Source organism: Pteropus vampyrus, unplaced genomic scaffold (genome assembly GCF_000151845.1).
Source record: "Pteropus vampyrus isolate Shadow unplaced genomic scaffold, Pvam_2.0 Scaffold1, whole genome shotgun sequence".
Taxonomy (NCBI): Eukaryota; Metazoa; Chordata; class Mammalia; order Chiroptera; family Pteropodidae; genus Pteropus; species Pteropus vampyrus.
Genome location: NW_011888782.1, coordinates 31,868,185 through 31,882,558, shown reverse-complemented (window position 1 = coordinate 31,882,558; position 14,374 = coordinate 31,868,185). Strand labels below are relative to the sequence as shown.

General features: G+C 39.9%; 1 pseudogene; it reads right to left on the bottom strand.

Annotated features, from left to right (window-relative positions):
* LOC105288983 overlaps positions 1 to 6,980 on the bottom strand; it is a 41,791-nt pseudogene extending 34,811 nt beyond the window's left edge.
* Between the last annotated feature and the right edge of the window lie 7,394 nt (positions 6,981 to 14,374).

Sequence of the window (14,374 nt, the reverse complement as noted above, 5' to 3'; positions counted from 1 at the left end):
CTGCACCCACCCAGGTGCTCATCTATATCCCATCCCTCCACGTCAGAGGAAACCATAATCCAGGTTTCTATGTCTTTAATTTCTTTGGTTTGTTTTCTGTGTTATTACATATATATTCTTGTCTAAAAAGTAAATTATTAATTTTGCTTGTTTTTTTTTAACTTTATAAAAAGGCTATGCTAATCATATCTGTTGGAACTTTTGTCACTCAACATCATGTCACTAAGATTCATACATGTTATATGTGGCTGAATATCATTAATTTTCATTACTGTATAATCTGTTGGGTGAAAATACACAATTTCTCTATTGTCATTGGTCATCTGAGTTTCCGTTTTTTTTTTTTTTTTGCTGTTCTGAACAGTGAGCTATGAACATTTTTTCACATGTTTCCTGGTGCATATGTATAACAGTTACTCTCGGGCTTATACCTACAGGTGGAATTGCTGGGTCATAAAGCATACAAGTATTCAGCTCTTCAGGATAATGTCAAAGTGTTTTTCCAAGTAGTTGTGTCATTGAGACAAAGATCTGAGAGGTATAACCAGGGAGGTGACTGCTAAAGTCATGAAATCAGAAAAGTTTGTCCAAGGAGACCGTGTAAAGCAAGAAAAAAGAAAAGATTGAGGTCTGATTCTTAGAAACATATACATTCATGTATGTATAGGAGGAAGAAGAGCCAGAGAAGGAGACAGAAATGGGTGACCAAAAGAGAGGGTGTTTGGAAAGCGTGCAGGTGTAATGGAACTATGCAGTCTGGGCTTTCTCTAGCATGTTCAAACACCAGGAGCAGGGATCTGGAGAAGACAGTGCAGTTGAGCACAGGTTGGTGGTACACATAGTGGAAGCCAAGAGGCACAAGGATTGACAAGACCAGAAAGAATCACTTATTGGCAGACCATGGGGTCTCACATGAGGAGGAAGGCAAATGAGGTCATAGGGACAGATGAGCTGAGTAGGATAAGATCAGGGACTAAATTTCACAAAGCGGGTGTGAGGGTCAGTTTAGCATTGGCGTGAGTGGGAGAGAGGGGGAAAGGTGAGAGCTTAAGGCACAGGGACTTTCGTGGTTTGAGATCCTAGAGGTTGAGCAACTGAGCACTGACAGGTTTGCAGTGTGGTCACGCAGGTAGGTGCTAACAAAGAAGAGGATGTAGGTGAAGGCCACTGGGACACCAGAAGTCTGGGCTATTTATGGCACCTTGTAGCTTATGTTATTTTATAATTTTCATAACCACCCAATGGGGTTGGTGTTACTAGAGCCATTACATGGATGACTAAACTTATGTCCCTCAATTTAGAAGAAGCAATGCTGAGATGTGAACCAAGTCTTCTGTCTCCAAGTTCCTCTCTTCCTCTTTTTTGCTTGCAACTCCAACTTACCAAACATCAGTTCAAATCACATCTTCAAGAAGTTCTCACTTCTCAAAACTGAGTCAGGTGCCCTTCTTCTGGGATTTCATGATTCTGTCAACTTGTCTCTCAGCTGCTCATGTATTTGTTTCTCACTAGTCTAGAAGAAAGTGACTATTTCCAGTGTCTGGCACCATTTCTAGCATAGAATGGTTCAGTCAACGTTTATGGAATTAATTAGTATATTTGAAAACAACAGACTGGGCCCAGATGCATACCAAGCCAGGAGTCTCCATATCCAATAAGTTTGGTTTGAGAAAAAAATGGTTCTCTATAAAAATAAGGTAACTGTAGCAGAGTGGCAGAGGCTAATAGTAGGGCAGCCAAGACGAGCATCGGAAGGGGCCTGAGAAAGGGTGAGCTTATCTGGATAGTAATGAGTTCAGAAGAGAGCCCCAGATACAACTTAGTACTGAGTTTATATGTGTTTAATTCCTTAAGTCATTAATTAATCAGAAGTCCCAGTTTCCTCAGAGGCCACCAGATAAAACCCTAGTTTATCTTACTTCTGTCAGTCCCTCCTCACCCTAGCCGCACCCCAAAGGAAAACAAAGGGAAAGAGTCTCAGAACCCCCTCCTTTACTTAACCACCTACCACAGCCTAACTTCATTCCATCACAGCCTTGCTTCATTTCAAGTTCCTCGCACCAACCTTCCCTCTCTTCCTCCAATTCCACCAAATCTCCCACACCCCCTGTATGTGCCCCCCTGCACACACCCCTCACTGCAGTCCACCCCAGGTGAGTATCTACATTTCCTCTCTCCCTGGCTGCTTCTCCTCAGTTTCCCAGACTGTGAGAAGAGAAAAACCTGTTTTCACTTAAGGCTTTGGTCACACACAGATGCCTTTTCCATTACTCTTGTTTTTCCTCTTGAAGTGTAACATTTCCAATTAACTCTCCACAGGGGAGGAGGCCCTGCTTTAACCACTCCCACATGGGTGGGGGGCAGGGTCCTTGGAGGCCTGCCCTGGACTGCCTGCTGCTGACCCCTAAACAGGCTGCAACAGGAGCTTCCTTAGCTTTAGAGTAGGGAGAGTGACCCTATGATACAGTTTGAGGACATGTGGCAGGTTTGCCCACCTTTGTGGCTAAGGTCTGTGCAATGGATACTCTTCTAAGATCTTACTGATCTTGACATCCTGAAGGTAGTAAATTTACCTTGTCTATTGAGGACATGGAATTAATCTTGCTCTTAGAACCTAGGAGAAGAGTTAGAAAATATAGACTGTAACAGACACATGAAAATCAAAAGAATCTCCTCATGGAGTTTCACTTTTGTGCATATCTCAATAGCTTATAATTTCCCCCACGAATTATAGTAGCGTGTAAGTGAAAATGTTAGAGTTCGTTTTGTACCCTAAGGAGAATTTATATCATTGCCCATATGATATAAGAAAATACACAAAGTTGCTTTGAAATCTGGATGCTGAGCTGTTAATCACTAGTCGGAGGTGGGATAGCCCCACATACAGGAAGTTCAAATTTGGACCTTGAGGAAATGGAAGAGTGGCATTTCATGGGTCCTGAAAGTTGGTCAAAATTGTCAAAATTGCAAGTGCTAACTTGTAAATGTCAGGTGTTAGCTGTGATAAGTCCTTGGTGTGATTTCAGTGTGCCAGGAGTTGCACTCGGAATCACTGTGAAGTTTGTCAGATGGGTGATCCCCATGAATTTGCATTACATCAGAACTTCCATGGAGAAATCCCATCTGTGCGGACTGCCCAGACTCCATCTCTTTGCCTATTTGAAGCTCCACTTCCAGAATCCTTGGTACTGGGTCTCATGGGCAGGAGATTGACCTGATGGATTCTGGGGATGGGAAAAAGAATTGAATGAAGCAATACGCACTTTGGTAACAGGAAGAACAATAGTCACAGGAACTGGGAAGTGAGAAACAGCAGGGGGATGAGAGGAATTTAGTTTGAAGGGAGGGACTAGAGATTCCTGTCAAATGTGAGGCCCTGAGAACTCTGACAAGTGAAGGACACATGCTGTTTATAATCTTAAGTAGGCTTGATTATACCTTGAAAGCTCAGTACCCCTCAGACACCTGAGTCCAATTATCTAGGGCTCCATCTACCCAGAAGAGAAGCTGCATCTGGCTCTGATTCCCAGCCTAACTTCACTCTCTCCAGACGCTCATCCCTTTCTGACATGAATTTTAAAAAATACAGGTGGTAGAAGGGGCCCTGGCTGTTGACATGTACCCTCCAGAAATATGTTCACTTTTTCATATTTTATATCTGCCTTAAGTTTTACCACCAGTAACTTATTCCTCTGCACAATTCGTCCTGGTAACAGTGTCTGCACACTGAGGTGCTTCCCTTGTGCCACCCCATCCTCCCCCGCCCCCCGCTTTATTGAGATATAATTAACATATAACACTGTGTACATTTAAAGTTTACAGTGTAATAGTTTGATATAGTAGGTATGCCCTGCAAAATAATTACCACAATAAGGTCAGTTAATTCACCCCATGTAGTTACATTTTTGTGTATGTGTGGTGATAAATTTTAAGATTTACTCTCATAGCAACTTTAAAGTATGCAATGCAGTATCGTTAACTATAGTTGCCATGCTATACTTCAGATCCCCAGAACTTATTCCTTTTATAACCAGAAGCTTGTACCTGTTGACCATCTTTACACATTCCCCCTCGCTGAATTTGTTTTTTAGCTTTTGAGTTGTATGAGTTTCTTATGTATTTTGGATATTAACCCCTTATCAGATATATGATTTACAAATATTTTCTCCTATTCTGTAGGTTGCTTTTTTATTTTATTGATGATTTTCTCTCCTGTGAAAAAGCTTTTTACTTGTTTATTTTTGCTTTTATTCCTTGTGCTTTTGATGTCATATTCATAAAATCATTGCCAAGATCAATGTCAAGAAGCTTTTTCTCTATGTTCTAGGAGTTTTATGATCTTCTATTTAAGTCTTTAACTTTTGACTGATGCGAAATAAGGGTTCAATTTCATTCTTTTTTATGTGGGTTATTTTAAGGGCATAAAGGTGATTTAAAATCCTTAGGATATGGAAAAGTGGATCAGGCAATATTCATTGCATTCAGATCACATTAATGGGTGCTTTGGAGAGAAAATAGAAAAAATATGGTGTCTAAAAGCAAACATTTCAAATGGAGTGGCAGAATTCAACCATGTGGACAGGAAAATTAGATGCTTAAGCACTGAGGCAAGTTGAGGAGGAAACCTGGATCTTCTTTTAATAGGTAGTTAGGGAAAGCTTTCTGAAATGATACATTTAAGCAGAGACCTGAAGAATGGAAAAGACCCGACCTTGGAAAGAACAGATGGAAATTAGAGGAACTCTAATGTGCAAGTCCCTGAGGCTAGAATTTGTTCAAGGAATTGAAAGATCATTGTGTCTAAAGCTTAGTTTTAAAAACATAGAGGATTCTGGGAAAACATGGAGGAGTGAGAGATGTCCTCAGATCTCTCCCCTTGAAACAACAATAAACTAAACATCTAAAACTCAACAAAAAACACCGAAACTACACACCAGCATGTCTGAGTGTGGGATCTTCGCATAAGAGTTACCATAGGTCAGAACCCCAGGTGTTGGCGGTGGACTGGGACAAATAAAGAAGCTGCTTCTCACAGTCGCAGGAGCTCCTTGCAGGAGGAGGGGGAGGGGTGAAGGTGCAGCGACTTTCCTCATCAGCCCCGTCTGGAAGTGCCGAGACTTTTCTGCGCAGCCGGCTACAGGGCTCAGTCATCAGGGCAGAAAGCAGAGAAGCGGGATGGGACAGCAGAGAAAGAACAGTTGATTTCTACCAGCTGCGGTTGCAAAACTGAGGCTGAGCTGCAGCCCCCAGTCCCCAACCTAGAGGGCCCCTCCCCTCATATCCTCCAAGACTTATCACCGCGGAGCCCTGGGGGAATCTGCACAAACGCTAGCAAAACTGTCGCTAATACTGACAGGGACTGAAACTGAGAGTAGCGAGTGTGATTAAAATCTACAAGAAAATAAAAGACATTAGGTTTCATATAAAGCAGAGATCCAAGAGGCTTAGACGCCACCTACTTTAAACCAAAAGAAAAGCGCCTTATTTGCAGCAGGCTAAACAGAGACCTTTATATAATAAATCTTTCTGGAAAATAAAAACATAATGAGATAATACTACATATAAAATTTCAAATACTGCATTTTTACTTAATATAAATGCATTTCTTACGTTATTTTCTTTCAAAAATGCAGTTTTAATGATATAATATTCTATAAATGTAATACAATTTGTATAACTATATCCCTCAAAAAATAGTTTTCAACTTTTTGTTTTTACAAATAATGATAGCATAGACAACTTTATACATAACTACATGTATACATATACATATATAAATATACATATATACATAATTTTTGTCTGAATTCTTTTTTTTCTTCAGGAAAATTGCCGAGAGTGAAACAACTTTTTGGTGGATAAACGTTTTCAAACCAAACTGCCCTCCATAAAGTTGCCCTATACTACTGTTTCACCAGCAGTATATGGAGTCCATTCGAGAGACAGTAATAATTTGAGTAGGATTTTAAAATGTTAACTATTAAATAGAAATCCTTGATGTAGGAAACAATTAACTTTATTAAGAAATGTTAGAAGTTGTTTCAAAATATGTAAACCTGAATATATGTAAGAATAAGTGTAACATAAAAGTGTTATCTCAAATCAATATGTGGCTTTGGGAAAATTGTTTATTTGGAAAAAACAAAATTGTCTCCTTACCACATACCATATACTGAAATACATTCCAGATGGATTAAAGAGGTATATTTAAAAAAAAAAAGGTAAACTGAAAAAAAAAAACTCTTAAGAAAATATAGTGCATACTTATCATATTATAGGGAAGGGAAGCAAAAAAGCCAGGAAAGAAAACAGAAAGTAAGAGATTAAAGGATCTTATGCATAAAATTCAGAACTCTTCTATTTTAAAAGTCCTATCAACAACAGTTTATCCTCTGAGGATAAAATAGGTACACTAGGAAGTTTCTTTTTTGTTTTTGTTGTTGCTGTTTATTTAGATATGATTGACATACAACATCATAGTAGTTTCAGGTGTACAACATAATTATTCGATGTTTGTATATATTGTGAAAGGATCACCATAAGTCTAGTTAGCAACCATTGCCATACAGAGCTACTTTTTTTTTTCCTGGTGATGAAAACTTTTAAGATCTACTCTCTTATAGGAGATTTCTTAATAGTAATAGCTAATGCATATTGAGTGTCTGCCAGGCACTCTGCTAAGCACTTAATTTGCTTTTTTTATTATTTACTTCTGCCAAGTGAATACTATTACTATCAACCCCTGGCTCGGAGGTGCTGGAATCACCAGCAGTAAGTAGTAAGCTAAGCTGAACCTGGGTGGTCTCAGTCAAGGTCTCAACTTACCCAGGATACTTACTGGCCTCAAGACTCTGCTCCTCACTCTCCTTTTCTACAACTTCTTCAAGAATAACCCTGGCCTGCTTGCCAGTCACCTGCCCACCAATGGCCACAGAATAGCACATTGTGATCTCAGTAGTTCCAAGACCAAAGATGGCCATTTTATGGGCACTGGTCCCCTCTTTTTCCTCTACTGTCTAAGCCAATCCAGGAGAAGTCACCATAGAAAAAAGAAAATATTATTTGAGCTTGTATCACGATCCAAAAATTGTCTCCTCTGAACTGAGACAGAAAGCTAATAATGTTTATCAAAAAAGATTATACTTGTCAGCGAAGAGTCTTTTTCAGGCTGTAAGATAAACAAAGGAAATTGCTGGCTGCCCTCTTGGCTGGTCCCTAGGCAGGGTGTCTGCACGGGGCTGATACTGTGTGCTCTGTCCACCCCTGGAGAAAACAAGTGGCTGACTTCATCCAGCTTCCAATCCTGCCCAGACAGGCACCAGCTCTCAGCCACGGACATCTTCCTTCATGTATTTTTATTATAAGAAGCTATTCAAGGACGGCTAAGGGAGTAGAAAGAAATGATTTCTCAGAAAAGATTTAAAAGGCTAAATATGTATAATATTGTTAAACAGTGACTAACACTGGCCCCTTCAGCTCCTTGGGAGCTCCATTGGGCCAAGGCATTGTTTAGGCTGGCCTACCAGCCAAGGATCAGGAGATTGCTCACCCCCATGTGGCCTTCATCCATCAGCTGTCTCTTCCTCATTTACTTGTGGAAAGAGCACAGACCAAGACGGGTTCAAATTCTGATGCCACTTATTAGCTGTGTCGTCTTTAGCAAAATCTGTAACTTAAGAATTAATCCTATATCTCAGTGTCATGATAAAGGTATAATATTTGCTCCCTCTTGGAAGTGGTTCAAGTATTAGTGATGTAAGGTGTTCCATAAATGTTAACTTATTTTCAGAATTAAACTTACCTCTCACTCCTACTAATTTTCCTGACTTCTCTTTCTGTCCCTCTCTGTCCCTCTCTCTGTATCTTAATAATAAAGAAAATTATCAAAGTAATAAAAGCACATTGTTGAAAAAATAATACTAAAGAGACAATAACAAAAAGCAACAATTACTTCTTCTACCCTTCTCAAACCTAGCCTTGCTCTACAGAAATAACTAGTGAACATTTTCTTCTGGTAGTCATCCCCATTTCTCTGATAATGTACTTCTATCACCTTTTTCTTTTCTAAATAAAGTATGCACATGGTTTTAAAAAAGTTTAAAAAGAACTATCTGTGGCTGCCATGAAAACGTGCCTTTCAGGTGTCTGAAACACTGACCAAAGGCCCCAGGTGCTGTGCTCCAAAATCCATCCCCATGCACAGAGGCCATGATTTAAGCATGACAGGGATACTAAGGCAGGCCCATTCTTGGGAGAAGTGGGACTCCTCAGAAAGGTGACTTTCACCTGAGAACTGCGCATGAGTTTTACTGAAACTTCCTTAGACTGTATTTCATCGAAGACTTCCTGCCCAACCTTTCTTCCTCCGCAGACCTTCGCATCCCAGAGGAGACCCAGCCTCCCAACCTCCTATCCTCTTCTGTCTTCCTCCTCAGTTTCCCTCATAACTGTTCCCTGGTAAGTCTCTTGCACGTCTAATTCTATCTTGGCATCTCAGAGGGCCTAACTAATGCAGTGGTGCCAGGAGTGGTCTGAGAATAGGGGCAGTAAATAGAATTCTGAGGCTGAGTCTTTCAATGACCAGTGGCCTAAGAGGACACCATCGTAAATGACACGTGTGGCAGAGATGGTCACACGGTGGTGGTCCAATCACTGAAGATTTCACAGAAGATGAAAATGTCTCCACAGAGGGAGATGCCATGGCAGGTGAGATGAGTCAGGTATTTGAAAAACTGGGGGCGAAACAGTGTCTACAAAGACAGTGGTGTCTCTGGTTACTGCTAAGATGTATTGACTTCCTGCAGAGAGCTAATGAGAAAGAATATCATTAGTAAGCAGTTAAAGACTAAATGTGAGAGCCAGAAGTCCTCTTTGGTAGATTACAAAGATGCAGCTAAGAGTAGAATGAGAAAAAATAAATCTCATAGTTAAAGTTGCAGAGCTCCAGAGACATTTGTAAGCTCAGGCAAGGCAAGCCTGCTATGCTAAAGTCAGGGCCCTCGGTGGAAAATACAAGGACTGTGAAACATAGCAAGGGGTCGTCGGATGTTCCTGAAGATTTTGGTTCTACATCCACCGCTCCCTTAGACCTTCGGAGTTTGCAGAGGCAGCTCACTCCTTAGAGGTAGCATATCCCCTGTGCTGGAAGATGCTGCAGAGGTCCCTCCCCCTTCCAGAGCTGCCCCCAGCTCCTCTCTTGGATGATAGGTCAATATCTAGGGCTAAATCTCAGCATAAGTGGTCTGGAGAGGTGCTGGACTTGATAAAAGATAAACAAAACAAAGTAGATGGGCAGCCAACAAGGCTGCTGCTTAATATCTATAATCAAAAACTATCCAGAAAGGTGGATCCAGGGGCTGAGGGCAGTCATCAATAAAAGTCATGATCTCTTGCTAAGTTCCCAGACCAGAGCCTATTTTCAGATCTAGAACCAACTGAGTCAGGAGACATGACATCGTAGGAAGTATATAGATCCCTAAAGGGATCTATAGCTATTTACTCCAATTACTGTAAACTGCAGAAAGGGAAGTACCCAGATATTTTAAGGACCGTTGGTTGCAAGGTCTTAGTAGATATCGATGCCCAGAGACCCAAAGCATCATCATGCTTCCTCTACCCTCATTGGAATACTATGGAAACCAAGCAATAATAGAGTCCTGGCTAAAGTCTGGCTGTCAGTGGGCCCACTGAGTCTGCAGATAAACCAAGGGGTCACTTCCCCAGTGTCCAAGTGTGTAATTGGAAATTATACACTTGCAATTAAACTAAACCCCTCCTGGTGTCCTTAGTCTGTTGAGTAGAGTTATTATAGTGGATAAAGCAAAATGGAAATGTCTGAAACTTCCCCCAACCACCTCTAATACTGAGCCAAGATAGTAAATCAAAATCAGTATCATATCCCAAGGAGGGAATGTTGCAGAAATTATGGCCAACTTTAAAGACCTAAGGACACATCTTCGTTTGATTCACCAATCTGACCCCTTGAGAAACTTAGATAGAACCTAAAGAATGACCATAAACTACAAGGACAATCAAGCTGTAGCCCTGACTGCACTACTGAGACTTCACTGATCTTCTGGTTTGAATCCATTGTTTTCTAGATATCATTTTTTTTTTCTTTCTCTCCTCAAATACCACCTTACGAAAAAGTATCCAGGAGGTAAACTTTTTTATTTTTTTTGCATCTGAAAATGTCTTTATTTAACCATCATACTTAATTGATGGTTTGGCAGGGTATATAGAATGGGTTAAAAATATGAAATCATAATCTGAAAGCATTGCTCCATTGTTCTTGATACTCAATTATTTCTGTTGAGAGATCTGATGCTGATTCTAATCTGATTCTCAATTTTTGTTAGTGTTTGGTTTTTGTTTCTTAGAAGGTTTTGGATCTTCTTTTTCATCTTGATGTTCTGAAATTTCTCAAATAAGAGTCTAGGTGAGCACCTTTCTCATTCACTGTGCTTGGGACCTTTAATATGAAGACTCATGTCCTTTGGTTTTGTAAAATTTTCTTCTTTAATTTCTTTTATAATTTTTCTTCCATTTTCCTCTGTCTCTTATCTATTTCTATTAATCAGATACAAGTACAGTTGGGGTGACATTTATTGTCTCTTATCTTTTCTCTCATCTTTTATATATTTTTTGTCTTTTAAATTCTACTTTCTGGGAGATTTCCTCCATATTTTACTTTCCAACTCAGAAGGGACGTTTATTATTACTTTATTTTTCAAGCAGCCATAGTTTTATGCATTTTTTAATTAAAATTATTGGGGTGACATTGGTTAATAAAATCAAATAGGTTTCAAGTGTACAATTCAATAATATATTTTATATATATATATAGTATTGTGTGTTCACCACCCAAAGTTAAATTTCCTTCTATCACCACATATTTGACCCCCTTTACTCCATCTACCTCCACCCTAACCTGCTTCCCTCTGGTAACCACTTATCCACTGTCCTTGTCCACGAGTCTCTGTTTGTTTGTTGCTTTCAGTTTTATGTCCCACATATGAGTGAAATCATATCATTCTCAACTTTTTCTGTCTGATTTATCTCTCCTAGCATGATAATCTCAGGATCCATCCATGTTGTCACGAATGGCAGAATTTCTTCTTTTCTTATAGCTGAGTAATATTCCATTGCACATATTTAAGTATTTTTAAATAGCACCCCATTCTTGTTTTACATAAGCTATTACAAATTACTCTAAGAGAGATTTGAGAAATCGTGGCATTCATAAAATAAGACTTGTTTTAATTCTATTTGATCCTCTGAATTTTCTCCCACTTCCAATTCTTTCATATTATTTATCCTAGTGTTTATCCTTCATATTATAAGATCTTTGTTCCTCATTCATATTTAAATATAGGACAGCAGGTAGACATATTGGGAGCTCTATACACAGGTAGAGCAGATCAAAAGGGAGTGTTTACTCCAGAGGTGAAGGGACACTGAACAGAGCATTATGCTTTGAAATCCCTAAATGACAGAGAGGCCGACTTCCACAATATCTTGCTTTTTTCTCCCTTTATTAAGGCCCTGGCCTCTCTCCTAAAGTCTGGAGCTTCTCAAGGGTTCTACAGGACAGAACATCTCTCTCCTTGGTTGCAGCCATCTCTGGGTATATATTCTCCACTCTGTCTCCTCTAAACTGCTTCGTCAGTTACTAGTCTTTCAGCTACCTTTAGTCTTCCATGAATTTGATGAAATCTCTTGTGCCCTTATGCTCCCCCTCTTTCTATCTTGGTTAAAGAAGATTGATAACTTTTTATTGTTCCTTTAGTATCATTTAACATATTTTGGGGAGGGAAGACATAAATGCGTGTGCTCAACCAACCATCTTGAGCCAGAGGTTTCTATCTTAATATCATTACTTTCCAAAGCCTCACTCAATTACAATTTTACAGCTACCTATAATGCACATCAATTAGAAATTAATATCTTTCATATTAACTTATTCTTTTAATTTCTATTTTTACTCTCCAATTTTGATTCTTACTACATGTCAACTGAGTTATTATAATAACTACCTAACTAGTCACTCTAGGTTGATGTCACTACCATCTCTGATAAAACATAACTCTGATCATGTCACTTTTCTGCTCAAAAATTTATAATGCTTTGTAATAACTATAAAAGAAAAACTAAAATTTGCCTAGCAATCCTATCTCTGTTATCAGATTGCTTCTTCCTCCTGCATGTCCCTACTTTCTATTTCTATAGCTAGAAGTGTTATTCCGTTTTTCCCTTTATTCACACCGCAGCTAACCTCCTTAGGTTACCTACCTAAGTCGCTGCCTCCTTCTGGAAGATTTCATTGATTTTTTTCACTTCCTCCCCATGCTTCTCCCTGCATCCCCACACGTCTGGGCTCTCCCAGAACACTGGCTGAGCCTTTCTTAGAGCATCCATTTACCAAAGGCCTGTATGAGCTTCCTGAGGGAAGAGACGGGTCTTATTGACGCCATGTCTCTATGACCACGCAGAGTGACTGGCACGTAATAAGAATGCAGGAACTATTTGTTCAAACAAAATAACCGAATTTGCATTTCTCTTTTTTTAAGACCGTCTAAGGTTGCAATGCAGATCTCCAAGCACTGCATGTAGTGTTTGGCACGTGATAGCATTCGAAAATTATTTGGCGAATGATTGGGTGCTATCACCACCTTGTTTTTCCCTAGAGAAATTTTAAATTCCCTGCAATTTATCGCCTTAGTATCGACCAGCTAAATTTATGCTCAAGTGCTAATGGAAAAGGACTGAAATTCAGGCTCTCAAAAAGTGAAAATTTGAGTTGAGGCTATTTAGAAACCTAACCTTTATTATCTCAAAAGACCCCACCAGCCAGCCGTTAGCCTAACTGAGCCCCCTGCCTACCTGGATAGTGGAGTTGGAGAAACCAAAAATCAAGGGGAGAGAGGGAGAGCCAGGGACAGCACCAGTGGGGCAATGTTTAAATAACTTGGCTGCAACCCTATGAAACAAGGAAGGTGATCACTGTCCAAACGGCCCAGCAGTGACTAATGTGGAGGCATTCATTCAGGACGGCGATGAGTCTCGGAAATATAATCAGTCCATGGGGACCAAACGTAAACATCAGTAAATACTGGCAATTGTTCTCATAGTTATATCTCTTCAACACAGGGTATATCCATCATTATTTGTTTGATTAATTAGATCACTCTAGGTAAAAGTTTGTGGTGTTACGTAGACCATATCCACTAGGTAATAAACCAAGTGCCATTTTTTGTCCTACGTACCCACAAACTCTCTGCTAGGCAAATTCTTTTTAATTGGAGGTACTTGGAGGGGAAATAGAAACTAAATGCACATGAATGTTTGTATGTTTGTCATGCACATGTGTGCATGGTGGAAGTTGAATTAGACACAGTCCTAAAGGCATCTTTTTTCCTATCACTCATCTTTCCCTTTGCAAAGCAGAAGCAGGTTACACAACCTTCACTCCCAAGATACTTCGCGGTATTTCTTCAACACCCCAGGGCTTTAATCAAAGTTTGTGGCCACTCACAGTGTTAAGCTAGGGCCTTTCAGGTAAAAAGCCAGAGAATTTGGACTCTAGGGAAAAGTCTTTGAGTGTGGTGCCAGGAGGGGAAGGAGACTTTCTAGTTTCACCACTTTTCTCCCTTGGCTTTTCGAAGTATGATCTTGTTGTGGGGCCCAAGGGCCTGGAGCCATGAGAGGGGTTAGCAAATGTTTCCCCTCAGTTTTTCTGAGGGGTTCCTGACAGAGCCCATCAGAGCTGCCTTTTATCACTGCTGCACGCTTTAGTGCATCTGTCATGGCTCACAGACATCGTGTTCCCTGCTGGATTAATCCTGCCTGCATTCATACTCAGGATGTGGGACACCGGGAGAGTAGGATAGGAGAGGGAGGGAGGGGGAGTGGGAGAGGGTGTGGAGAGGAGGGAAATAAGGTGAGAGGAGAAAAAGAAACTTTGAAAGTACCAAATAACAGACTGAGAAAGAAAAAAAATATTAATTTGCAAAATCAGGGGAAAAATACAGTTTTGACAATTTAAAGCTAAAAATCTAAAAAGAGAACAAAGGACTGAAAAAAAATGGGTAAACCCAAAGTTTCAGAATGTGAAGGACATTCAATTATGGGAGCAGAAAGACTCAAGCTCTAGGCTACTGCTAACAGAGATGGTTTATTTCTTTATATATATAGCAGATTGATCATTCACTGATAACATTCTTTCACTCAGTGCACCTTTAGTGAGGGCCTGTTACGTGTGGGCCCCATGCCAGCCATACTTGGAGTTTTCACATGCTCAGTTCTGCCATAAATTTACTCTAAGACTTAGAGGAGATTTAATGTATCAAAGCCTCAGTTTTACTTTCTGTACAAC